Source organism: Diorhabda sublineata, chromosome 8 (assembly GCF_026230105.1).
Source record: "Diorhabda sublineata isolate icDioSubl1.1 chromosome 8, icDioSubl1.1, whole genome shotgun sequence".
NCBI lineage: Eukaryota > Metazoa > Arthropoda > Insecta > Coleoptera > Chrysomelidae > Diorhabda > Diorhabda sublineata.
The window spans coordinates 19,292,864-19,317,293 of NC_079481.1; the positions used below are offsets into that span (position 1 = coordinate 19,292,864).

The window sequence follows — 24,430 nt, forward strand, 5'->3', positions numbered from 1 at the left end:
GTCTGGTTTGCAGAGCAAGAAGAAACTTTTTTTGAAAGGTCTAGAGGCGTTGCAGGTTCGCTGTAATAGATGTATCCAGCTAAGAGAGAAGAGAGAAGAGAATATGTAGAGAAATATAATATTTTGTCATTGAAATTTTGTTTCATTCTATAGTAGACTAAGAATTTTTCAATATATTTAAGCTTTAAGTCTGCAATTTGACCAATTATAAAATCGCATACAATCCTAATACTTTTTCAACATAATAGTAAAGATTGTTTGAATCGATATCGGGTAATAATCTACCGTAAATTGCAGTTATCCCTAGTTTTTCCTCTCATATTTAACGGATTAGTCAGCAGATGTCTCTCAAATAGGCTTTTCCGAGCATTTTCACATTCGTGACGTCACCATGCCAGGTCCTCAAACTAGAATCAATTGAGTCGCGCGCACATTGATCATAATGACCTAAATGTAACTATGCCGCCATTCTAAGATACCTTTCGTGTCCGTCCTTTCAGTTAATATTCTAAAAAAAGACACTTGAAGAACAGGGTAAGTACAACAAAATTTCTATTACTTGTTGCTTCAATTGCTTTTCAATTTACGACATTAATTTTAATCTTCCCAATGTTAGACGGTAATTTTCTCAAACAGATGATAGTGTAAGTTTTTTATACATAGACTCCTGTCACTTATAAGAGTGAGAATAGAATTTTTTGGAAATCTAATAATATGCTTTATGGAATTGCGAATGAAAGGTTCACACAAGATCTGAAAAGCTTAAGTGAAATTTGGGGGATTCTTTGCTTAAAGTCATTTAAGATTGATAATTACATTGAGTTAATGATTTCTCTTTGGTTACTAAATTTCATAAGAATATGTATAGTCAAAAAGAAAAATTCGTGATTAATTTAAATTGATTGAATTGAGAAACATCAGTTTAGAGAATAAAATGACATATGAATCAATGATCTTATCGTCTTTACGATTTACGGGTAGGTATTTATAGCCAATGAAAAAGTGATACAATTGTTACATGATATTTATTATCAGGATAAATTGTATATGTTTTATGAATGCTATAGAAATGTACTTAAACTGTATTTCCATCCAGATTTTATGATTATATGACAATTTAAGAATGACGCATCTAACGTGAAAAATATTCTATAGGATATCATTAAAATCGTCTCTATCATTATTATATTTTGCGAATATAAAGGCTGCTTACCTCAAAGTGACTTATTTACATCCATCATCACCTAATTAATTCGTATTTTTTCCTATCTTTTTCTTACGAATGTAAGCCCTGAAAATGAGCTGTCCTTAGAGAGTCTAGGGCTTCCTCCATTAGCTCTGGTGTAAAATCTCTTGTATTTTATTCACTCTATCCCTGGCCGCTTTGTAATCCATTATTTTTACATGTTTTAATCACCTCTGTCGGTTTTCTTGATTATTTTTTATGGTCTAATTTTTTATCTGTATGTTTAATTTTGACTAAGGTGTAATATGGTTTTACGGACGTAGATAATTTCTATTACTTCCGATCTTAAACTCTGTTTTGCAATTTTAGTTAATATTTGTGAATAGTATATCAATATTAATATGAATTGTTGTATGGTTTCAATTTAATATTTTAATTTTTTAGAACGGTTGCTTCCATGTTACTAGAAAGTTTTCCAGTATGAATAGATCTCGCAATAATTTCTTTAACGAATTTCTCATTTTCTGATATTATTGTATCTAGATAATTAAATTTTATCTCTATTCTAATAATCTATTTTCTAGTTGGGTCGTGCGAATTTCTCTTTTTTGCGTTAATAATTTCTTCTCTATGTTATTATATATAGAATATTTTTTTGAGTACTTTTTTATAGGTTCCAAGATTTTTATTGAAACTTTTGTCATTCTCTGCGGATAATATCACTTTCTAGATTTTCATCTTGTTTCTGTTAATTTTATGTCTGATATTATCATATATAGCAGTAGGCTTAGTATACAATTCCACCTTACCGTATTGGCAGTTTAGAACATCGAACAAGATACGATAGTTACAATTTCTGGTGTTTACTCATATTTATGATTATATTCTGGTATACTTCTTTTCAAACAAAACTATATATGCTCTCCATATTTTGTCTATGATAACTTCTAGTTCTATTTCCCTCGATGAAAATTGCTAACTTTTCTCTTCTTTATTTCTCAAGTTTTGTCTTCTCGATACAAAAAATCTTTCAAATATTCTTACCACCCATAATTATTATGCGATTTTATACATCTTGTTCTTAACTGTTGTATACTTTTTGTCAAAATAATTTTGAATGGTTTTTTTAGTTCTCTTCTCTGAATATCTACATGACATCTCTTTCATCCTTTAATATTCACAGTAGCGAATATTCCTTTTTCCTATATTTTTTTCATGTCATTTATTTCCATTATCTGATTTTGGATGTTTCTCAGCACCAATCTGTGAGATCCAGTAATGTTTTGGGAATTCATCCAATCATTTGTGGAATTCTCTTCTTGTTATATTTATTGGCACAGTTTATCTAAGGTTTTGTAGTTGTATCATTTTATATTATTATTGACTATTTTTTGATAGTTACCACTTATTTTTCATTTGTTTTTTCAGTTATCCTCATTTTTAAAACAAAATGATTGCTGCTTTTCATTGCGCTTTTATAGTTAATTTCGCTATATCTTGTATAAAATTTTCTGGATAACTTACAATATGTGTTTGCTTCTAGTTAAAGAGAATATGTATGATGTGCTCACCATCTACGTTTTTCGTGACTTCTCACATTCATACACTTTCTATTCTTTCTATTCCGTTTATATTATAATGTAATTTTTGAATTTATGTATAAATATTGATGATGGTAATGTCAGTAATTAAGTTATCTCAGTAACAGAAGTCTTAACACAACATCATTCACAATTAAACTGTCTAACGTGGGTTTCGATAACCAAGTTATCGTCTTCAGGGACTGAAGGTGAACTAAAACTCATCAATTTGTACTACCTAACCAAATTTATCCCTAATAAAGTATACAGTGGACTGCGAGGAATACCGCCTTTCGACAACTATTAACGTCAATACACATTATCAGACATCGATCAACATCAAATGACACCGGATGTCAATTGGCTTCAATTCAAGTCATTTGTGCTCATTTTTAATTTCATAAACTAATGATTATCAATATTGTCAAGAAATAATGAGAACAACATTATTGAATAAATTATTGTCATTTTTCTTGTTTTATTTTCATGTAAACTTCATTTAATAAATAAGATTTTTGTTAATATTTACTGATTGCTAACGATGAAAAATGTGTATTTTATCCTCACGATTACCAACAATTGTTTAATGAATTATTGTATTAGTGAACTAATTTAAAACCCACTCTGTTGAATATTCCTTCCAATCTCTTTGTATAAACATGATTGAAAGCTACCGGAGTAAATTTTTCTTATTTTTCATTTTGAGTTTGGAAAAAATACTAAATTTGAAAAACAGTGTTATATATGAAATTAGCTGAGGTGATTGTGATGGAAAGTATGTTGGGCAGACTAACGTTAATATCTGGTTTAAAGAGCACATAGCTCATTTAAAATATGGACTGTACGAACTGACCGATATGATATAGATATTAATATAAACTTGTTAAAAAATATATCCAATAATAAATTGTTGGATTCATTTGAGGCATTGAAATCGGTAAATGTAAGAACAGCGTTTTTTTTTGTTTGTTTTAATAGGGACCTATTTCTTACAGACCACTATATAGTGCACCCCACTGAGACATTAGTTATCAGTTTTTTTAAAGCCAGATTCTGTAAGTACTATTATGTTTAAATAATTCTTCATCTAATACACAATATCGAACATCATCTCATAAATAAAATCGTGATATATGCTGGACATATTTCAGGTATTCAGTTAAATCAACAATTTCGAACAATACTTCAAATAAAAATTAAAATCTGTGAATCTTGTGAGTTGAATAGCCCGATATACAATTTGAAGCACTACCATTACCATGTTTTTGAATCTTGTATTGTTTTATGACTTTTAAGAATGAAAATCCGCCAATCTCAATAATGAATGTAAATACCAAATACAATCACAATAATTTTGACACGAAGAATAAAAATTTTAACTCTTCTTGTCTCATAGAGTCATGCAAGTTTTGAGGAGAAAGAAGAGTAGAAATGTATGAAATTGCTAGTGCCACTTGAAGCATTTGAACGTACTAAGTTTGATTTTTTTAATTGATCTGCATTTATTTCTGGTGTTCATGCATTGATGTTGAATTATTGTGTGATGTAGTGAATAAAAATAACGATAATATATATATATATATATATATATATATATATATATATATATATATATATTGTTAAAATTGAAAAAAAGTTATTAAAGAAATCCTCATTAGCAGTACAAATTATTATGTTGATGATGATCAATTTTTAAATTTGTTTGATCACTGTCAGAATGCTTCACATGTCTACTAACGTCCTACTAACTAAATATACGCTTCAGACGTCAACTGATCTCACCCTTTTCCGACTACTACAGAAAACAATCAAGCGGTACCAATGTCTTCTTCTTCTTCTTCAGCTTTCTTTCACTCGTATCAATTTAGTATCTTCTAACTTCGATTAACCTATTTTTAATCTACTCTTCATTTTAACTCTAGAGGTTTGTAATGTTATCACGTACGATCATTTTGATGTATGCTGACAATTAATATATTTAACCTACTGCTACTTCAGCCTCGCTGTTTTATTAGTGATGTCGATTACTCTAGTTCATAGGTGAGGAACCTGCGGCCTCCGCGAAGTTCTTGTGCGGCACTTTGACACTCAATGTTAATTTTCTCAACAGTTTTTAGCGCCTCCAAGATAAGAATGAACTAAACGACAAAAAGCCGGCTTATGTGTGTGTTTTTTCTTATTTTTTTTTCTTTTTTTATTTAGAAGGAATATTGGGAATTAATTGTAGAATTGTAGAATTTTCAGGTAAGTGAAAAATTATTTATTCAGAGATTTCAGAAATCAATTATACTTTTTTCAGAGTATTGCAGAAATGTTGGTTTTATATCCAAATAAATAATTTTTCACTTTACTGCAAATGCTACAATGTTGATGTAATTTACATATTTAAAAGAAACGAGTAATGATCTATGTAATATTTATTTGAAAATAAATTAAAATTACAAAATTTGTCATACAGAGTAGCCACATGCTAGCAGACGATATGTTTACATCGATATTGATTGGTTGCATAATCGATTACACAGAGCAATTCATTAGTCAGCTGATTGTCTTTGCAAAAAAATTTAAATTAGCGCTTGCAGCGCCAACTATCTTGTCTAAGAAGTAAACAACACTCGGTTTCTGATCTCCCATTTGAGTGTCACACCTTGCTTTGGCTTCTCTGACTCGCATCTCTCAACGCTTCCCTGTTGTGATTTTCAGCAAACTGTAGTTAACAGTGCGTGCTTTTAACAGTTACACGGTTTTATTGTATTTCTAGAAAGTATACACTTTGTTAAATATATTATTTGATATTCGTTTTTTTATCCATCATGTCAAATAGTAAGAGAAGAAAATTAGGTGTATGCAAATAAACACTACTTGACTCATAAAGAACATAAATATTTCGCTTCAGAAGGTGAATCACGAAAAGCTGCACTTCAAAAGTTGAAAAATGAGAAGCATCATCAGGAGGCATCTTTTAGTGCCTTTGTAAATCGAAATTCCGCTGTAGTTGCTGTTACGTATAAAATAGCACATATACTTGGAAAAAGGGGCAAACCATTCAGTGATATTGAAATAATTAAAGAATGTATTGTTGAAACAGTGAGTATGTTAGATCCAAGAAATGTCGACAAATACAAACAATTACCTCTTTCAAGAAAAACTTTAATCGATCGACAGCACGAATTAGCGCAAAATGTAACAGAGCAACTTCATACAATTATATAAAATGAAGATGTTTATTTTTGAATTGCTTTAGATGAAAGCACTGATAAAACAGATTCGGCACAAGTTTTATATTTTAATCGTGCTATGACTAAAGATTTTCAATGTTACGAAGAACTACTTGCGTTGGGTACACTAACCGGAAGAACTCGTCGAGCCGATATTTTCGAAAATGCAAAATGGTAGATTTTGCAAGACACTCTGGATAAAACCATTGCCATTGTCAACTATATTCGCGTAAATGCAATGCGTCATCGTGAATTTCGGCAGATGCTCTCTTTAGATGAGTTGCTGGTTTTCAACAAGTCAAGTTTTGATAAAAGTTTTGTCTTTACGACGACAAATTTTAAACTTTTATCAAGAACAAGGAAAACAATGTGATCTATCAGATGAAGTATTTCTCAGAAACCTTGCATTTTTGTCTTATATGATTATAAAATAAAACAATTTAAATATTTGTCTGCAAGGTGAAACGAGGTATACTTATGAAATGTGGCAAAAGATCCAAGCGTTTAGAAAAAAATTATCATTTTTCAAAACATTGCTTTGTTGATCGAAAATATTTGCACAACACTTCCCGGTGCTAGCTAAAATGTTAAATAAGCAGAACTGTGAAAATAAAATATTCGATGAATATGAAGGTATCTTGGATTGTTTAATAGAAGAGTATACTAATAGATTTTCTGATTTTGACGAGCACACTCCTGCTATGAAACTGGCATTTGAACTACATTTAATAGATATATCCGAGGCTGCTGCAGAACTACAAATGGAGTTAATTGATTTAGGGGAAGATAGTATTATCAAATTCCTTCTTAAAGCTAAAAAGGATCTCATAGAAATCTGGAAATATGTTGTTGAATATCCAGGCCTTCGAGAACATGCTCGCCGTTTACTTTCCTGCTTTGGAATTACCTACTGTTGCGAGATAACATTTTCTCATAACATGTCAAAAATGTTATGTCAAAAATAAAAACAAATTTAAGAAAGCAAATTACAGATGCACATTTAGAGGATCAATTAAAGCTGTGTGCTACGAAGCTTGATCCATATATACAATTACAAAACAAAAAACAAAGCCAAATGAGTCACTAACTTAGTGAATAAAAAAATATTTTTTATTGTAATTTTATATTTTTATATTATAATTAATTTTATATTTAAAATTCTGTAGTATTATATTTTATATTTTCTATATAATGCAATAAATTGTTAAATCTATAGAAAAACTATAATAATTTCACAAAAGTCACTTTCTTAGGTCAATCAGCTTATGCGGCCTCTCTTATTGCTGCCTAATTTAAATGTGGCCTCTAATGGTAAAAAGGTTCCTCATCTCTGCCTAGTCCCTGAATATGCCTTGGTATTTGTCTTTCAAACTAATACCCAATATATTCATTACACAAATGCAATAGCCTTTTGGTGAATTCTTCTTTTAATTTATAAAATTCATTAATTCATTCATATATATATATATATATATATATATATATATATATATATATATATATATATATATATATATATATATATATATATATATATATATATATATATATATATTTGTAAAGCTGAAATTCATGGAAACACATTTATATTGTTCGACTTATTTCTGTAGTGTTTATGAATCTTTTCTTCGTTTTGGATGTTATTTTGGTTCTATCAAGATTCACTGTGAACCTATTTTTTCCGTTTCAATATAGGTTTTTTAGCAAATGCTCCAAATCATGGATATTGGTGCTTATCAATATAACTTAATTACCAAATATTGAATAATTTAGTTAAACTCCATCGATTTTCAGGGTTTTTTTATCTTATGCTATATTTTGAGATACATTTTCCAAGACCAGAGTTGGACAGCTTAGGTGATAGGTGAAATGATGCTTGACATCTTTATTTACATTATTCTTTTCGACAGGTATTAGACTCTCGCATCAACCGAAAATACTAATAGACTGAAGTAATTTTAAATGTGGAAAAATATGTATTGGTAACCGTTTAGATTTAGATTAAAAACATAGAATGAAAATTCTGGCGACCGAATTTTTCTCATTTGTTTGTTTCTAATTACCCATAACAACCAAATTTTTGATCCATAAAATCAATAGAAACAATTGGTGTATCTCTAATGTTTTATTTCAAGAATTTCCGGAATGTTGAAGGTCTTAAGTTATCTATTTGCCGTATCTTACACTCCCAAGAGTTCCTTCCTGAACGTATATCTAAAATTAGAAGGCTCGACAGAAAATAGTGTTTGTTAAACTTTGGATCGCTAGGACACTGGTATAAATTGTATAAGGCATCCATTTAAAATCTAATTAAGTTTTTTCATTACCTAAACATTAAAAAAATGTACCTATCAATGTTCTCCACTAACAAACGTGTGCTTTTTTAATTTCTGTTTCAATTGCAAGCTTATATTTAAAGTATATTTGTTGCTTCATCATTCCACCTAGCTTTATTCATCGGCATTAACTGAATAACAATTGGAGCAACTCCTCATTTTATGAATTTCTTAATATTTCAGTACTTTTTTCAAACAACGTTTGTCATTCATTTTGCAATTTATAACTTTGGAAACGACGTCTCTTCATTTGTTCACAGAAAAATAGCAATTCCATTTATCTTTGACATTATATCACGATAATCTGATATTCGTGCAATTCACGACATGTTATGTTTATGTAGGCAAGTAGGGTTGTTTCAAATATAACGTTCTTGGATTGTATAACATTGAGCTGCCACAAAAGTCTGCAGGAAATAAACAGTAAACTCTGCAATTTTAAATAATATTTTTACAAAGTATGGTTTTATAGTATATCAATGAATTATCCGCGTGGAAAGTTATTAGAGAAGTTATTGCTATAAAGATTAACCATATAAGCATTCAACTATAGATCGAGAATAATTTGCAAAATAGAGAAGTAATTGGAAGAAGATGCAATTTGCTCGGCTATATTTCTGGATATTGCTATAGCGTTTGATGAAGTACGGGACAACAGTACTCAATAATAGGAGTAACTATTGAAGAAGCTTCAACTTACACAAGCCAATTAAAGGTATTTGATATTGATATGAAAAATAACGTATGAAATTTATGTGGGACAAATCAATCCATAATAACTTTACTAACAATATAATAAATTACTTTCCCATCATTCCAAACAGCAGTATAGTTCCTAATAAAAAACAGATTTAAGTATAAGCAATACGTGAAAAAGATAACAGAAATAGTGTAAATGCGTATATTGGTTGATTCGAAACAAAATTCTGATCTAAAAAAGGTTTTGATACCATGACTACCAAAAAAAAAGCAACACCTAGAAATTCTCCAAAGTCGGATATTGAGGAATATTTCTAGTGTATATCGGTAGGTTCGAAGCAGCTACCTACATAGAGGTATCCAATTTAAGACTATTCCAGATAAAATTAAGAAAGCCGTCGTAAGATACAAAGACATAGTGCATAAACATTCCAGTCTTGAAGTATTTCAGCTTTTGGACAATTAATACCAGACGCGGAGGCTTTAACGAACTGAGCCGAATAAGCTTGTATAACTGAAAGTGTGAAACAGAGTCAGAGATGTTCTTGTAAAAAGTTAGTGTGAAGAAAAAGTTAGTGCCACGATTGTATTCACAGGTGACACCTGGATTATAAAATCAACATGTAATAAAAATACTATTTACTTACTTTCATTGAACACAAATTAAATCTGGTACTCATATTTCAAATGCCTCAAATTTCCTACTTCGATATTGTAAATGAAATACAGTGGCTAGTGTTATAAGACACCCGAAGATAAGATCAACCTACTCTTATAGGTCTTGGGTTCTCAAAAAGTAAGATAATATACATCACTGTAAAATAGAATACGAGATCTGCTACCCAAGTTTTGACATATGGCAACACTGATGTGTATATGTCAAATCTGATATTGCCATCATAAGGTTCGACATGTTTAATCGTAAACCTACTCAGAACGTGGTGTCAGGCGAGTGCTGTTTGAGTTGTTCACATATTCTGGAAACATTCATCTTAGTCAAAAAATGAAATTTCGTGAAGGTTTTCCAAAATTGGCTGCTATGCCAGAAAACCTCGATGCTGTGTGTAAAATGATATTGCAAGATCGTCATGCGACATACCGTGAGATTGAGGCATACTTGGGCATTAGGTTTTCTCGCATACATTCAATATTGAATGACTGTCATAAAGATTTGTACCCATTTGATACCGAATAATTGGACAATCACCCAAAAAAACTGTTGGTTGGTGCAACGAAATCCTAAAAAGATTCAATCACGGTACTTAAAAAGACGTCCATAAGAATGTGACAATAATAGACTGTATGGGTGTTTCAAGGTTAGCTAAATTCGACAACCATTGTTCTAGGACGAAGCAAATTGTCGTCTGTTTTTTTGGAATAAATGGACATACTACCACCGTTCCATTAGAGCCACATAGAATGGTCAATTCTGAATTGTTTGCTAGAAATGTTCGGAAAAATCAATCCGGGAAACCAAGGAAAGACAAATATTTCCCCACCACGACAATGCGAGCTTTCACACATAGGTTCAAACAAAAATGCTTTTGAACAGTCAAAACAAAGAATTGATATTTGGCATCCAATCATTTTCTACTACCGCAGATCGAACATAAATTTTGAGTTCAACATTTTTCTTCATCGGTTGATGCGTTCAAATCACATATTTTGATAGTACCCCACTCGGAAAGGAAAATCGCTTCGACAATTATAAATACTTGTTTTTATTTGTCTTTATGAAAACTTAAGTAGCAACCCTGGTATCATCAATCATACATAACCCTTCTCTTGTAACAGTTTAATGACATGCTATAAAATTTAGCTTATAACGCATAACTATTTTCAATAGAAATATACAGTAATGTCATGTTAGACCTATAATTATTAATTCATTAATAAACGCGTGAATAACTTTCATATCTTTACTTTCAAGAGCTGTACATTCTCATTATCATCAAGAATCAGACAAAGCCAATAAGTTAATGACTTCGTAGTGTATAACTCCAATAAAATCTAAAGAATCTCAACAAAACATAATTTATTACACAATTTCAATATTAGTGGTTTTGGAATTTTGGAATTTTGGAATCTCTCGGAAAAGTTATGTTATTACAGAATGCTACAATGCTATTATCTTCTACAAAGCATATATATTGAATCAATTCTCGATTATAGACGTACTCTTTATGAAACAACATTTTCGGGAAGAATACTTATGATCCTACCAACAAATATGAGGTCAAAGAGTTTTCACTCATCAAATACCTTCCGTTTGAGGAAATTATAATTACCTTTATAATTGAAATACAATTTTTACTAGAAAATCGGATATTTCAAAGACATATCATGTAATGTTTCCATAGCACTAAAATCTTTGTTTGCAAACTTAATAAGATATCTTCCACTGTCTCCACAGGACCAACTAGAATTATCAAAGCTCTTGAATTCGTTGAAAGATATTGTTGTAAAAAATATTTCAAATTATCGCATTCCTTCTCAGTGCGTACAAGAATTAGTATTGTAACTATTCTCGTGTAAAAAGATTCGTGGAAAAAATTTTGCAACTTAATTTCACACTTAAAATTTTATTACTCCACATATTCTAATAATTGAAACACTATGAACACTGTAACAACTTACACTGAAAGATTACACTGAATTACCGCATTTCTTCAGTATCCAACTAACTGCTATGCTGTAAGATCCTGCCTTATGTATGGTCTAGCAATAATTGTAGAACATGGTAGAAACTGTCCGAAGTGTCTATTAATGGATAACTTCTGTCCAGTTACAGTTAACTTCGTTGGAAATATCATATCCTAGTTCATTGCTATCGAGTAATATATGGGGCCAACTGCCATCTTTAATAATTTCCATTACATTAAATGATCGGTGTCCTTAAATGGCGTGCGGCTGTCTACCCTTCTTACTATAGCTATCATTACATTACTGGCTTCGATAGATGGCGTGCAGCTGTCGATCTGTCACAGTATTTTTCAAGCGTTGAACTGAAAGTTAATGAGCAATTCTAGAGAATATTCTATATCATTTTTTTTGCTTAGAAGTGCAAATATTAAACTATGTCATAATAAACAAGTAGACAAATTAGCAAAAGAAGCCCTGAAAAACGGTTTCCTAATCAATAACAAAATAATAAGACACTAGATTGTACGGTAATTTCCAATTAAACAGACGTAATATAGTCACTATTAGTACACTGAGCTCGAATATGCCGAGTTTCCTTGTATTTAAATAAATGAATATATTGACTTGTTACTTTTGTCAAAGTTGTAACCTTCACTTGGAACAAGTAGTTTTTTAATGTAAGAATTATTCTCTGTACAGGGAAAATGTATAGAGAGCTAATAAAAATTGATGTTCCACGTTCTGTCAACTTTGTGAAATCACTGGTATAAGATTCTGTTTCATGAAATTTTTCCAACTTAAACTATATTAATTGACTTCGACTCTTCTACTACTTAACGTAAATTATTGTTTCTTACAGTACTGTACAACTCTTAGATCCAATCAAACTTGATAATAACATGCATGTTGGCTTGGAATTTTATTTTAGCATTTGGTTTTTTCGGTGCAGTTTAAACTATATTTAATAATATCAATAAAAAAACTGCAGAATATTCATTGGAAAGGTCCAATAGATAAACATATTGAAGAGCTTGGAGTTAGAATATGTCGATTTTATTAATAAAAGATCTATATCGAAAAAAATTTAAAATTTCTACACTACGTTATTACTAACAATACCCATATTATTTTTATCGCAATATTACAAAAAAATGTTTGAATGCAGGAACATGTTAAATCCTTGTATTAAAAAGCCAAATCAATTTGAACCAAAACTAATATAACATTTAATTGGTTAAGTAGCATGAAGAATAAGATAATGAATAAGCATTCGTATAACGGTAAAAATACAAATTGAAAAGCTTATAATCTTCAACCTAAAGAAAAATTGCACATCTTAAGTATGGCAGGATAAGCATGAGTCAGATGCCCCTCGGAAAGTTATAATAATGATTTTTTATCATCAAATCACCTTCTTAGGAGAAATATTCTCCTGAGTGGGGTGTGATAACTTAGTTTAAAAAAGAATAAGTAGAATTTTGAAAAAAAGTATTATACAATATATTTTTAAGTCTTCGTAGTGATTTATTTAATGAAATATTTCACATATTTTAAGAGACACTGGAAAGATTTTTTATACTTTTTCCTAAGATTTTGACAGGGAAGAACAGTGTTAAACATATTATAACTATTTATATGGGATAGGGGAAAAAGAGACGAAAAGCGTCTTTAAGAAGAAATTTTTACATTTGATTTATATTCTATCTGTTATAGTGAGGCTAAGCAAGTACTGTTTTTAATTTTTTTTAATGTATTGAAAAAATATATGAGAAATAGAAAATACTACATTGTATTAATAATAATATAATGAAAACAATAAATCATTTTCACTATATTCTTCAGTTGTGATTGTCTATTTCATAATATGATTTAAATATACACATCTCCAAAAGTCTTGGCCTCCCTTGGTAATTTTTCGCAAGTGTATTTTAATTTGATGATTTTTTGTTTGCAAATACTTGTTTATCTTATCATACAAATAAAAACAATTATAAAGTAAAAACTTGTATTCGTGTAAAAATAACCAGAATTTTGTAAAATAAATCCGAAAAAAAAACAAAATAAAATCTTTTTTTTAAGAAAAAAATGTGAATACTGAAAATAACATAACTTAATAACTTGTGTTTCCACCTCTTCTTGCAATTAATTCTCCAACGCGTCTTGGCATGCCACGAATTAGTTCAACAATATGCCCATTATTGGGCAAATTGTTTCACTCTTCTTGAACAGCTGCAGTTAGGTCCCGGAGAGTTAGAAGGGGGTTTTCTCTATTGGATATTGCTTTACCAAGATAATCCCATACATGTTCAATGGGATTCATGTCTGGCGAGTTTGCTGGCCAGTATAATTTCCCTCTTGTAGCATATTCTGTACCATTGGTACGCGATGTGGTCTGGCATTATCATATTGAAAAATAAAATTTGCTCCATATTAGTTGCGCAAAGGTTGCACGATTGCTTGGATAATGTTTTGAGCGTATATGGCACCGGTCATTGTTCACTCAATAAGAATAAGTGGAGTACGGCGACCATACATTATATCTCCAAAACATAACTGATCCACCTTGATAAGGGACAACGCCTCTTGCGAAAATTAGTCGCTCTCGTCTACCTGGACCTCTCCAAATTCTTTCCCGGCGACTATCACTGTGTAGGTCAAATCGTGACTCGTCAGAAAATAAGACGTTGCGCCATTGGGGTAAAAGCCAATTCCGATGCTCTTCGGCCCATTGGCGACGTTCAGCTCTATGTCGAGGTAGAAGTCTAGGTACCCTTAAAGGTCTTCTTGCCCTGAAATTTAAAGAATGTAACATGCTTCTTATGGTACTTCTCGAAATTACTCTTCGGTAGATATGCAAAAAATGACTTCGAAGGGCTGTTACCGTTATTCTGCGGTATCTTCGAGTGAAATTAGCCATATACTGATCTTCCCTCCCTGAAGTCACTCTAGGTCGACCAGACACCGGCATTCGTGCAACGCCACCAGTTTCTTGAAAAAGGGCCACTACCCGCCTTATAGAAGTTCACAGCATATTTAAACGCCTAGCAATCTCATGATTTGAGAAACCCTCTTGGTGTAGGGCCACAATTCTTGCTCGATCAAATTGAGAAATCGGATTTCCTGGCATCTTAAACAAACTTCAACGAATACTTTCTATACACACTACAATTCAAAACTGACCTCTTTTACAAAATTCTGAATATTTTCATACGAAAACAAGTTTTTGCTTCCTAATTGCTTTTATTTTTATGATAAGATAAGAAGGTATTTGTAAACAAAAAATGCTGAAATTAAAATAAACATGTGACAAATAAACAAGGGGGGCCAAGACTTTTGGAGGTGTGTGTATAAAATTTCACCTAACCTAACCTAACCTAACCAAACCATAAAAAAATTCTTTACAAATAAAAAAAAATAAAAAAAACATTTCGATTCCAAAGTATCTTCGTTTGCCCATATTAACTGTATAGGGTTAAATATGCAATAGTAAGGAGGTGGTCTGAGATAAGTATGACCCTGTTCTTTGCACAGCTAAAATAATAAATTTCCTCTAAATTTAGACCTTGAGTAACAGTAAGCAATTCTTTGTTTGTTGCGCCTTCTTTACGATCGCTGACAGGAATAGGAATAGAACATGGCCAATTCAAATAGCAATTTTTACTATTGTCAACCGAACCGAAAATTACTACATCGTGCCTGTCAAACCATCTTTCATCTAGATAAATTATGTATCTATTAGAACTTTGGTAGTCTTTTATCTGACGCAAATAATCTTGTTGCCATCAAACTATCCTTGACGATTTGGTCATTGCCATCCGTTTAATCAGTTTTTTGAATTTAGAACCACATGTTGACAAAACTTGACGCAATGTTTCTTGACTGGTATAATTGTATTTTGGATTCTCCTTAAAAAACTATAAATTGTCCCACGTATAAAATCTTTAATAGCTTTGTCAACCGATTTCAATTTTTCTTCACATGTTTTTCGGTTCTGTGCACAGCAACCCCTGTCGTGACTACTCGATGAATGGAACATTTATTAATTAAGCAATTCTTATTATGATTGCATTACCAGATTGCTGAATATATCCCTTTTTTAAACATTCGAATATATGCTATCTTTATTCTCACTACACTGTGCAATTTCATTGTCTTCATTCATCAATGGTCTAAAGAACGCCATATTTCCATTTATTTAAAAAAATGTATTAATTAAATTAAAATCACCAAGCCACGTTAATGCTTATCCCAGAAAAATTTGTTGGTTTTTCTAACACATTATGACATAATGCTATATCTTTTGCTGTCATTGAGATTTTTTTTTACTTTTCACTTTCAATACAAATCTGTCACATATAATAAATTTGGGATTTGTCTCATTTTGATTTACGAAATACAGAAGAAATATCGTTGTTACTGAATTGTATAACACAAACTTTGAAATTATCTAATTTATTATAAACAAAAAAAAAAAGAAAAATTCATCTAGATATAAACTGAGTGAACGAATACACACCGACTTCGCATATTTCAGCACAAATAGGTTCTCGTAGGAAACAAATGTGTCGATGAAGTGATAACTAGATTTTTCTAGTGTAAAAAACAAAGAATCAAATTCAAAGAAACTTGTGGTACCTATCCGAAATTCCTTTTTTCCCACCACATGAGTAAAAAAAACTTTAAATCACTTTTGATTAGTTATAATTTATGAAAATTACTAATAATATTCACAATTATCAATCATTATTAATAATTACTATAACTATATTAAACAAATAAGAGCTGGATTATTTGTTTGGATAGTGTAATTTTTATATAGAAATAGTTGTAATGTATTTTTTAACTCTGTTCTTTACTACCAAAAATTTTGAAAAAAATATATAAAATATATTATAGAGCATAGTGAGGTTCATTTAAAAAAAATCGTGCTAGTGTCTCTTAAAATACGTGAAATTTCTGTATTTGAAAACTTAATTTGCGAGATTTAAAAATATCTTGTATAATATTTCTTAATGTTTGCAAAAAGCCCAGAAAAATTTTATGTTGTAAGAGAAAAAAGAATTTTGATTTTAAGATTTTAAAATTCTACTATTATTTTATTTCCAAAACTAATGCATGCAGGGGTTTGATAACGTAAGGAAATGTTTCTTTTAAAAAGGTGATTTCATGGTAAAAACATCAACATAACTTTTCCTAGAGGCATCTGACAATTGCTCATCCTGCCATACACATGAGATGAGACAATAAGGGGCTCCTCACCGTTGGTGGTATAACAGTGAATCTCAGAGCGAGTTTCCTTATAGATTACAACTTTATGATACCCAGGAATGTCTCAAATATACCCGTACAATGAAATGGTAGGATCTTATATTCCGAGAAAAGTTTTCTGCAATGTCGTTGACTTCTTCTATACGAATTATACAGAAAATAGTCTTCTGAAGAATGAAACTCTTTGCATGCTGTTAATACTTACGCCATAGATAGTTATCATAAGGTCATAAAGATAATTATGCTTTGCTTATCCATTAGTGATGTCTACTTTTCTATTACTATCGTTAAAGAGGTGTCTCCCATTTTTATCTTTTATATTATCCGCATTAGTTTTTGATTACTTGACGAAAAAAAATTTTTCAACAGCGTGAACGGGATTACAATCCTCGATCCGCGAATTCGAAGGTTGACGCCTTAGCCCACTCGGGTAATGAACGCAATTAAATTGGTGGGCTATACTAATAGCATTGTATAAAGAATAGGATAGTAGAACAGTGACAATGTTAAAACCATTTGAAGCAATTTTGAACGCCATCTAGTTACTTTTACGTTTGTTCTTCATAAAAATTATCCGTAACTTAGTGCCATCTGAAATAAACAGCACTATTTCATTTTCAATAATTTTTCATTAATCTGTTAATCACTTAAATTTGGGATAGAAAGTAGGATACTTGCACAAAGGTATATAACATATATACACTTTCCTTTGGTGACTGAAATAATATGAATTTGCGATTTCAGAACCTCGGTCATGAATGTATTTTTGAAACATTCATATTTTGATGATATTTTGAAGAGGCGAAAAAATAAGTTCTGGCTATTTTGTATGTTTTTTTATAATTTTCAGTTGATATATGTGATTTATCCATTTTCCCCTTTCTTCCTGGGAAAAATATCTTTGATTTTGTTCCGCTTTCGTACTGTATTAATATATTTGATAAAATCAAAAACAATAACTTTTAAAAAGTTCCAACTATACTAATATTTTAAACATAACGAGATGAAATATACTAAATGTATCACAATATAATATCGTACTAATAATTCAATTAATGACATTGTAGAATTCTTCAATTGTGCAATATGTCCTTTCTTGAAGAAATGCCGTCGTCGATATTCGGATTTTACTAAATCTATTTGTTGCTTATAATTCTAAAGATACCTAGATGATAATTTTTTAACTTGAAGGTTCTAACAGGTCAGAGGTCGGTTGGGCAACAAACATCTTATGGCATTACCTATGCTTGGACTTTCAATTAAATTGTAAACAGACGGATTTCAATATAAATAGAGTAGGATGAGTTAAAATTTTGTATTTTCAATATAATAGGAAGTTATGAAGTACATTATGAATAAATTGAAATAAATGAATGTAAATAAAAAAAATGTTAGATTTTGGCATAAACAGAACAGAAATATTAAATAATGTAACAATAATAACTACACTTTTCATGAAATTGTTGGTATAAAATTATAATAATTATTGACTGAGCGTTTGAAAAAATTATCAGAAACTACAAGTAGTACGGTCCTGTATATATTCCTTGTGTATTTTACAGCTACAACATTGTTAGTGGGAAATTCGAATGGCCAACAAATTGAGTAAATTTATTGTATTTTTTAAACTTTTTCAAATTCTGAAAATATTTGTTAAAAAGTATGATAGTGTTGCTTCGGAACATTATTCACATTCTAATATTTTTGTTTATGTCATCAGAAGCTTCTAAACTGACTTTACAGTCTTTGCAATTGAAGCGATCTAAAAATTTGTTTATTAAGTAACCCCCAAAATAGACTACAGAACAATTTTCTAACGTCGCAATATCATTTGAATGTACCTCGGAAGAAATTGAATTGGTGTATGAATCCGTTTGTTCGGATGATGATTCTGTTTCAACATTTAATAAAGCGAGTGCTTCATTGCCATCTGTTGGTAAAAGCAGTATATTATCATCATCATCCAGTTGACTGCCTGCATTAGCACTTCTAGGTGGCCTCATTAAATTGGCGACAATATTTATTTTAAATGCAGCTCGAAATGCTTTCACTTTTGGGTTTCTGTTATACCCTCCTCTTTGACGATAAACAGAAAATTGATTTTCAAGTGGATATTGAATTAGTTTGTTTGTGAATGAATAATTGAAACTTTCATTTTTTTGATCACTTGCAAATTCTTTAACGGAGTTAATGGTGAGAAAAATACCATCAAAGCTATCAGGTCTGGTCAAATTTCCCTTTTTTTCAACTTTGTATAGATTTTCCAATAAATCATATCCTGAGCTTAAAGCTGCTAGCACTTCTGGACTCGTATCACTCAGAACATACGGTTACAGGGTTTTGTTGAATGTAAACGTGTACTATTCAGAGCATCAAATAAATTGTTCATGTTGGAACAAAGTTAGCCGTGTTTTTAGATGTACTTGACATAAGTTCACCAGTTTCCAAAGATGTCATTATGGCAGAATAAACACTGTGACTCAACAATTGGGTAGCTAATTTAACCTTCATTTTTTCGAAAGAATTCGGATTGATGTGGTTATCAGTCATTTTCAATAAAGCCTTTTTCCTGTTTTGCTCATTTTATCAAGATCATAAACTTTTCGAATGTCAGAGAAACATATGAACTGCCCATTAAATATGAAAATTTTGTTCAAAAAATTGTTTCTAACGCATATCAACAGATGGGGAGCATCAAAAAAGCACATTTTTTCCCATTATGAAAAAAATAAGGTTGGTTTTTGTTAACCCCCAAATGCTTTATAAGTTTCTGATTGGTAGTTGATAAATCACATAGTATGCCTGTGTATAGTGTCTAATTATGTATCACTAAGTTACTAAGTTTTTCCAATGCCTTGGTGATTATACACCATGAAGAAACATATGACACCCACCATTCGATACAAAGTAGGCAATAGGAATTTTCCAGTTGCTATAGATTCCTCTAAAAATGAGAACTAGAGCTTCACTGACAGGGAAAGGCTTTTTTCAAAACTCGCCCAGATCTTCGAAACCCTCAATTAAATCTGTTTTCATGTTGTACTCAAGATTCATCTTAATAGACATTTTGCCGAACATCAGAATACATTTCTTCTCGTAAGGCAGCATCGTATCCGCGTTTAAAGTAACGTGCATAAAAATTTTTTATTGAATTCATTTGCAACGGAAATTGGCAACCCATGATTTCACTGTTGATATTGCTGGCAAAATGAACCCTTTTTGTTGCAAATATCTGTATGTCTTAGGTCCTTTATAAAATAATGACAGGGCAGTTTTCTTTTCAGTTAGTAACCATGGGGATTTCATCTTATGTCGTAATTGCATATTATAAAAGATTTTGTAAAATTCGTGAGAGTTCCTTCCTGTTTCTAGAATGAATTGGGGCAATAAAATCACTATTTGAATATGTTTGTGGATGTGAGGAGGAAACATTGAGGAAACAAAAGATTATTTGTTCATCCAAATTTTCCCTATCCGATTCACTTTCTAAACCTTCATCATTTTTGTAGCGGACTGGTACAGCAGTAGTAGGCAATCTTTTAGATTGACTAATATTTTCACTGAAATGTTTGCTGCATATCAGCTTATTTCTTAGTGATTTCTTGCTTAGCATTACCTAATATAAGGAATATCAATGTTAACATACATATTTATTGTAATGCTTATGGTAAAGTATTTTTTTATGTTCAAAAACTTGAATTTATTTCATTTTAATAACGGGCATAAATGGAATAACGACTAGTAGCACCTCTTATTTGGAATTTCCCTAATTGTATCTTACATCATCGTCGGAATGATAGAATTTTCCCGAATTGTGTTAAGATAATTCCATACCTGTGTATCATTCTCAAAAACAACTACACATCATTGAAATTTCTTTATGCTCACAACAACGGTAAAAAAACTCTCATACTTATCTTTAATAAGGGTTTGGTTTTTAAAATCAAACCAAAAACACCATTCAAAAGAATTGTAACAAAACCAGAATTAAAAAATATACAAATAAGTATATACATACCAAAGATATTTAAATAATCTGATTTTAATATAAATATTATATTCATTAGCTTTGTATTGAAAATTACGAATCAATGCGAAAATTTGGATAAGACCAATAAATAAAAAACTCTTTAATAAAGAAAAAAAATTTGTCCTATCAACTACTACTAAAATACCTACTTATAAAAGTATTGTCAGTTTTATCATTATGTAAAGATATTTATACAATGACCTCATCCTTACTGATAAGTGCACCAACTAACCCAGGACCGGTCTTGGTTTCACATTGGAGAGCCAAAAGTTATAATAATCGAAAATATTATTTATTGTATTATCTATTTATACTTTTTGGATTGACCACAAAATAATATAGAAATGTTAAAACTGAGCTCATTGTTGAGTTTAATATATTTATATTACTACTGGTACTAATTTATCAAAATGATTTTATTCACAAATTTGTTATAGGTGAATCAAGCATGAGTGATATATTTTTGAAATTATAATATATTGTAGTGCAATACAAAAAATATATACTGTTGAAAAATATATCCAAGGCGTCATATTTAATATAGTTATAACGTTACAAAAAACTTGAATTTATTCCATTTCTATAGGTTTAAATAGGCTGTTTCTATTATCACTATAGGAAGTGATGGATAGGTAAATCGTGAAATAAATAACTACCCTCAATATTTGTTTGGATGATAAATTAATTCATAATGTGTGACTGAAAAATTCCAGAAATTATATTTTACAATGAGACCAAAAATGCTTACAAAACCATCTGTTTGTTTAATGGTATAATAAAAGCAGGCAAAAGGTCTACTTATCTGAACCAAGTATGTATGGTCATAAAAGCGGGTACTTACTAGCAACTGAAATTATCTATTGTTAAATGTGTTTTTTGCAATATATATATATATATATATATATATATATATATATATATATATATATATATATATATATATATATATATATATATATATATAATAAAATTGAAACTAAAATTCATTTTTATTGAAAGTATTCAACAATCATAAGATGGTATATGGCATTACTATATTCTTAGACAAAAAATGGTGATTATATTATGGAGGGACATTACATTGGTTAAAAAAGTACTTATGTTTAGTATTGAACATTTGTAAACAGTAATTTATTCACAATCACTATATTTTTTATTCCTTTGTGAAAAATAATTGTCTTAAAAATAACTCCCTAGTTTATGATCCATTTTCGACATCTGGTAGGGTCATTCACAGGAAATCGGTACATTTTAATTGTAGAATCTGATCTCTTACTTTGTCCACACTTGAAATAAACACACTTATTTCCAGCCATTTCTAAAAAATTGAAAAGAAGAAGTGATTATTTGTTATATAAATACATTTTAGTAAGTAGTTCGCTAAATATACAGTTTTTTTTCTAAATTCTAAGCTGTAGCATTTATGCATCTAGCGCCTCTTATAATTTGAATATATTAACCAAGAGAGTAGTGATGTACATATATTAATTGTAATAATATCCACTTACCTTAAAAATGAAATATATATCAAAGTGCAGAGATTCTCAAATAAAAAAATAATCCAAATGCACAACCAACGAAACTCAACAATAACACGACGAACACAATATAATTATGAATTCAAATTGCAACTTTGCTATAGGCACCCAAAATAAGAAACTTTACTGCACAGCTTAAGAGTTGAATATAATATTTTAATGCTATTTACTATTAGCATAGGATAGTAGGTTAACCTTATGAGGATATCATTAGACGAGGTGGAAGCCACCAATAGATGGCAGTGGAGAGTTGGCGCACACAGCGCGTCTTTTCTTACTTACGTCGTACCTTGAATTACCGTTTTCTTAGTTTTGGTTGCCGAATTACCCCAATAACAGATGGCGCCCAAATTATTTAAAATATTATCATGGGTTATCAATAAAATCATGGGTTGCCAATTTCCGTTGCAAACCTGGATTCAATAAAAAAAATTTTATGCACCTTACTTTAAAGGCGGATAAGTTGCTGCCTTACGAGAAGAAATGTATTCTGATGTTCGGCGAAATGTCTATTAAAAAGAATCTTGAGAACAACATAAAAACAGATTTAATTGAGGGTTTCAAAGATCTGGGCGAGTTTGGAAGAAAGCCTTTCCCTGCCAGTGAAGCTCTATTTCATAGGTGGGGAACCTGTGGCCTCCGCGTGGTTCTTATGCGGCCTTTTCCCATTAGTACAAAATGACGTCAGAATACTGGTCTGAAACAGACTCTAGCACGCATGATCGGGGCTCTGGCTCACAGACCAACTTGGACACGTAATGTTAACTTTTTAAACAGTTTTTAGTGCCCCCAAGCTGCAATAAGATTGAACTAAACGAAAAAAAGCCGGCTTATGTGTGTGTGTTTTTTCTTATTTTTTCCTTTTTTCTTTTTTTATTTAGAAGGAATATTGGAAATTAAAAAATTGTAGAATTTTCAGGCAATTGAAAAATTATTTATTTTCAGAAGAGATTTCAGAATTTCAGAAATCAATTATGCTTTTTTCAGAGTATTGCAAAAATTTGGTTTGGTTGGTTTTATGTTCAAATAAATAATTTTTCACTTTACTGAAAATGCCACAATGTTAATGTAATTTACATATTTAAAAGTAACGAATAATGTTCTATGTAATATTTATTTGAAAATAAATTAAAATTACAAAATTTTTCATATGTTTACATCGATATTGATTGTTTGCATCATCGATTACACAGAGCAATTCATTAGTCAGCTGATTGTCTTTGCAAAAAAATTTAAATTAGCGCTTGCAGCGCCAACTACCTTGTCTAAGAAGTAAACAACACTCGGTTTCAGATCTCCCATTTGAGTGTCACACCTTGCTTCTCTGACTCGCATGTCTCAACGCTTCCCTGTTGTGATCTACAGCAAACTGTAGTTAACAGTGCGTGCTTTTAACAGTTACACGGTTTTATTGTATTTCTAGAAAGTATACACTTTGTTAAAGATATTATTTGATATTCGTTTTTTTATCCATCATGTCAAATAGTAAGAGAAGAAAATTAGGTGATGAAAACAGAATATTTAATGTAGAATGGGAGTTAGATTTTTTCGTTACTGATGAGAAAGATAAAATGATGTGTTTGTTGTGCAATACAGTTTTAAGTACTATAAAGAAAGCGTATGCAAATAAACACTACTTGACTCATAAAGAACATAAATATTTCGCTTTAGAAGGTGAATCACGAAAAGCTGCACTTCAAAAGTTGAAAAATGAGAAGCATCATCAGGAGGCATCTTTTAGTGCCTTTGTAAATCGAAATTCCGCTGTAGTTGCTGTTACGTATAAAATAGCACATATACTTGGAAAAAGGGGCAAACCATTTAGTGATATTGAAATAATTAAAGAATGTATTGTTGAAACAGTGAGTATGCTAGATCCAAGAATGTCGACAAATACAAACAATTACCTCTTTCAAGAAGAACTGTAACAGA

The 24,430-nt window shown here is 30.5% G+C and overlaps 1 protein-coding gene across 8 annotated transcripts in view; it reads left to right on the forward strand.

Moving 5' to 3' along the window:
* The first annotated feature begins 385 nt into the window (after positions 1–385).
* LOC130447942 (peripheral-type benzodiazepine receptor-associated protein 1) overlaps positions 386–24,430 on the forward strand; it is a 213,551-nt gene continuing 189,506 nt past the window's right edge. For all 8 annotated transcript variants that reach the window (XM_056785002.1, XM_056785003.1, XM_056785004.1 and 5 more), the window contains exon 1: positions 386–534. The gene's annotated coding sequence lies outside the window, so the exon portion shown is untranslated. The remainder of the gene's footprint in view (positions 535–24,430) is intronic.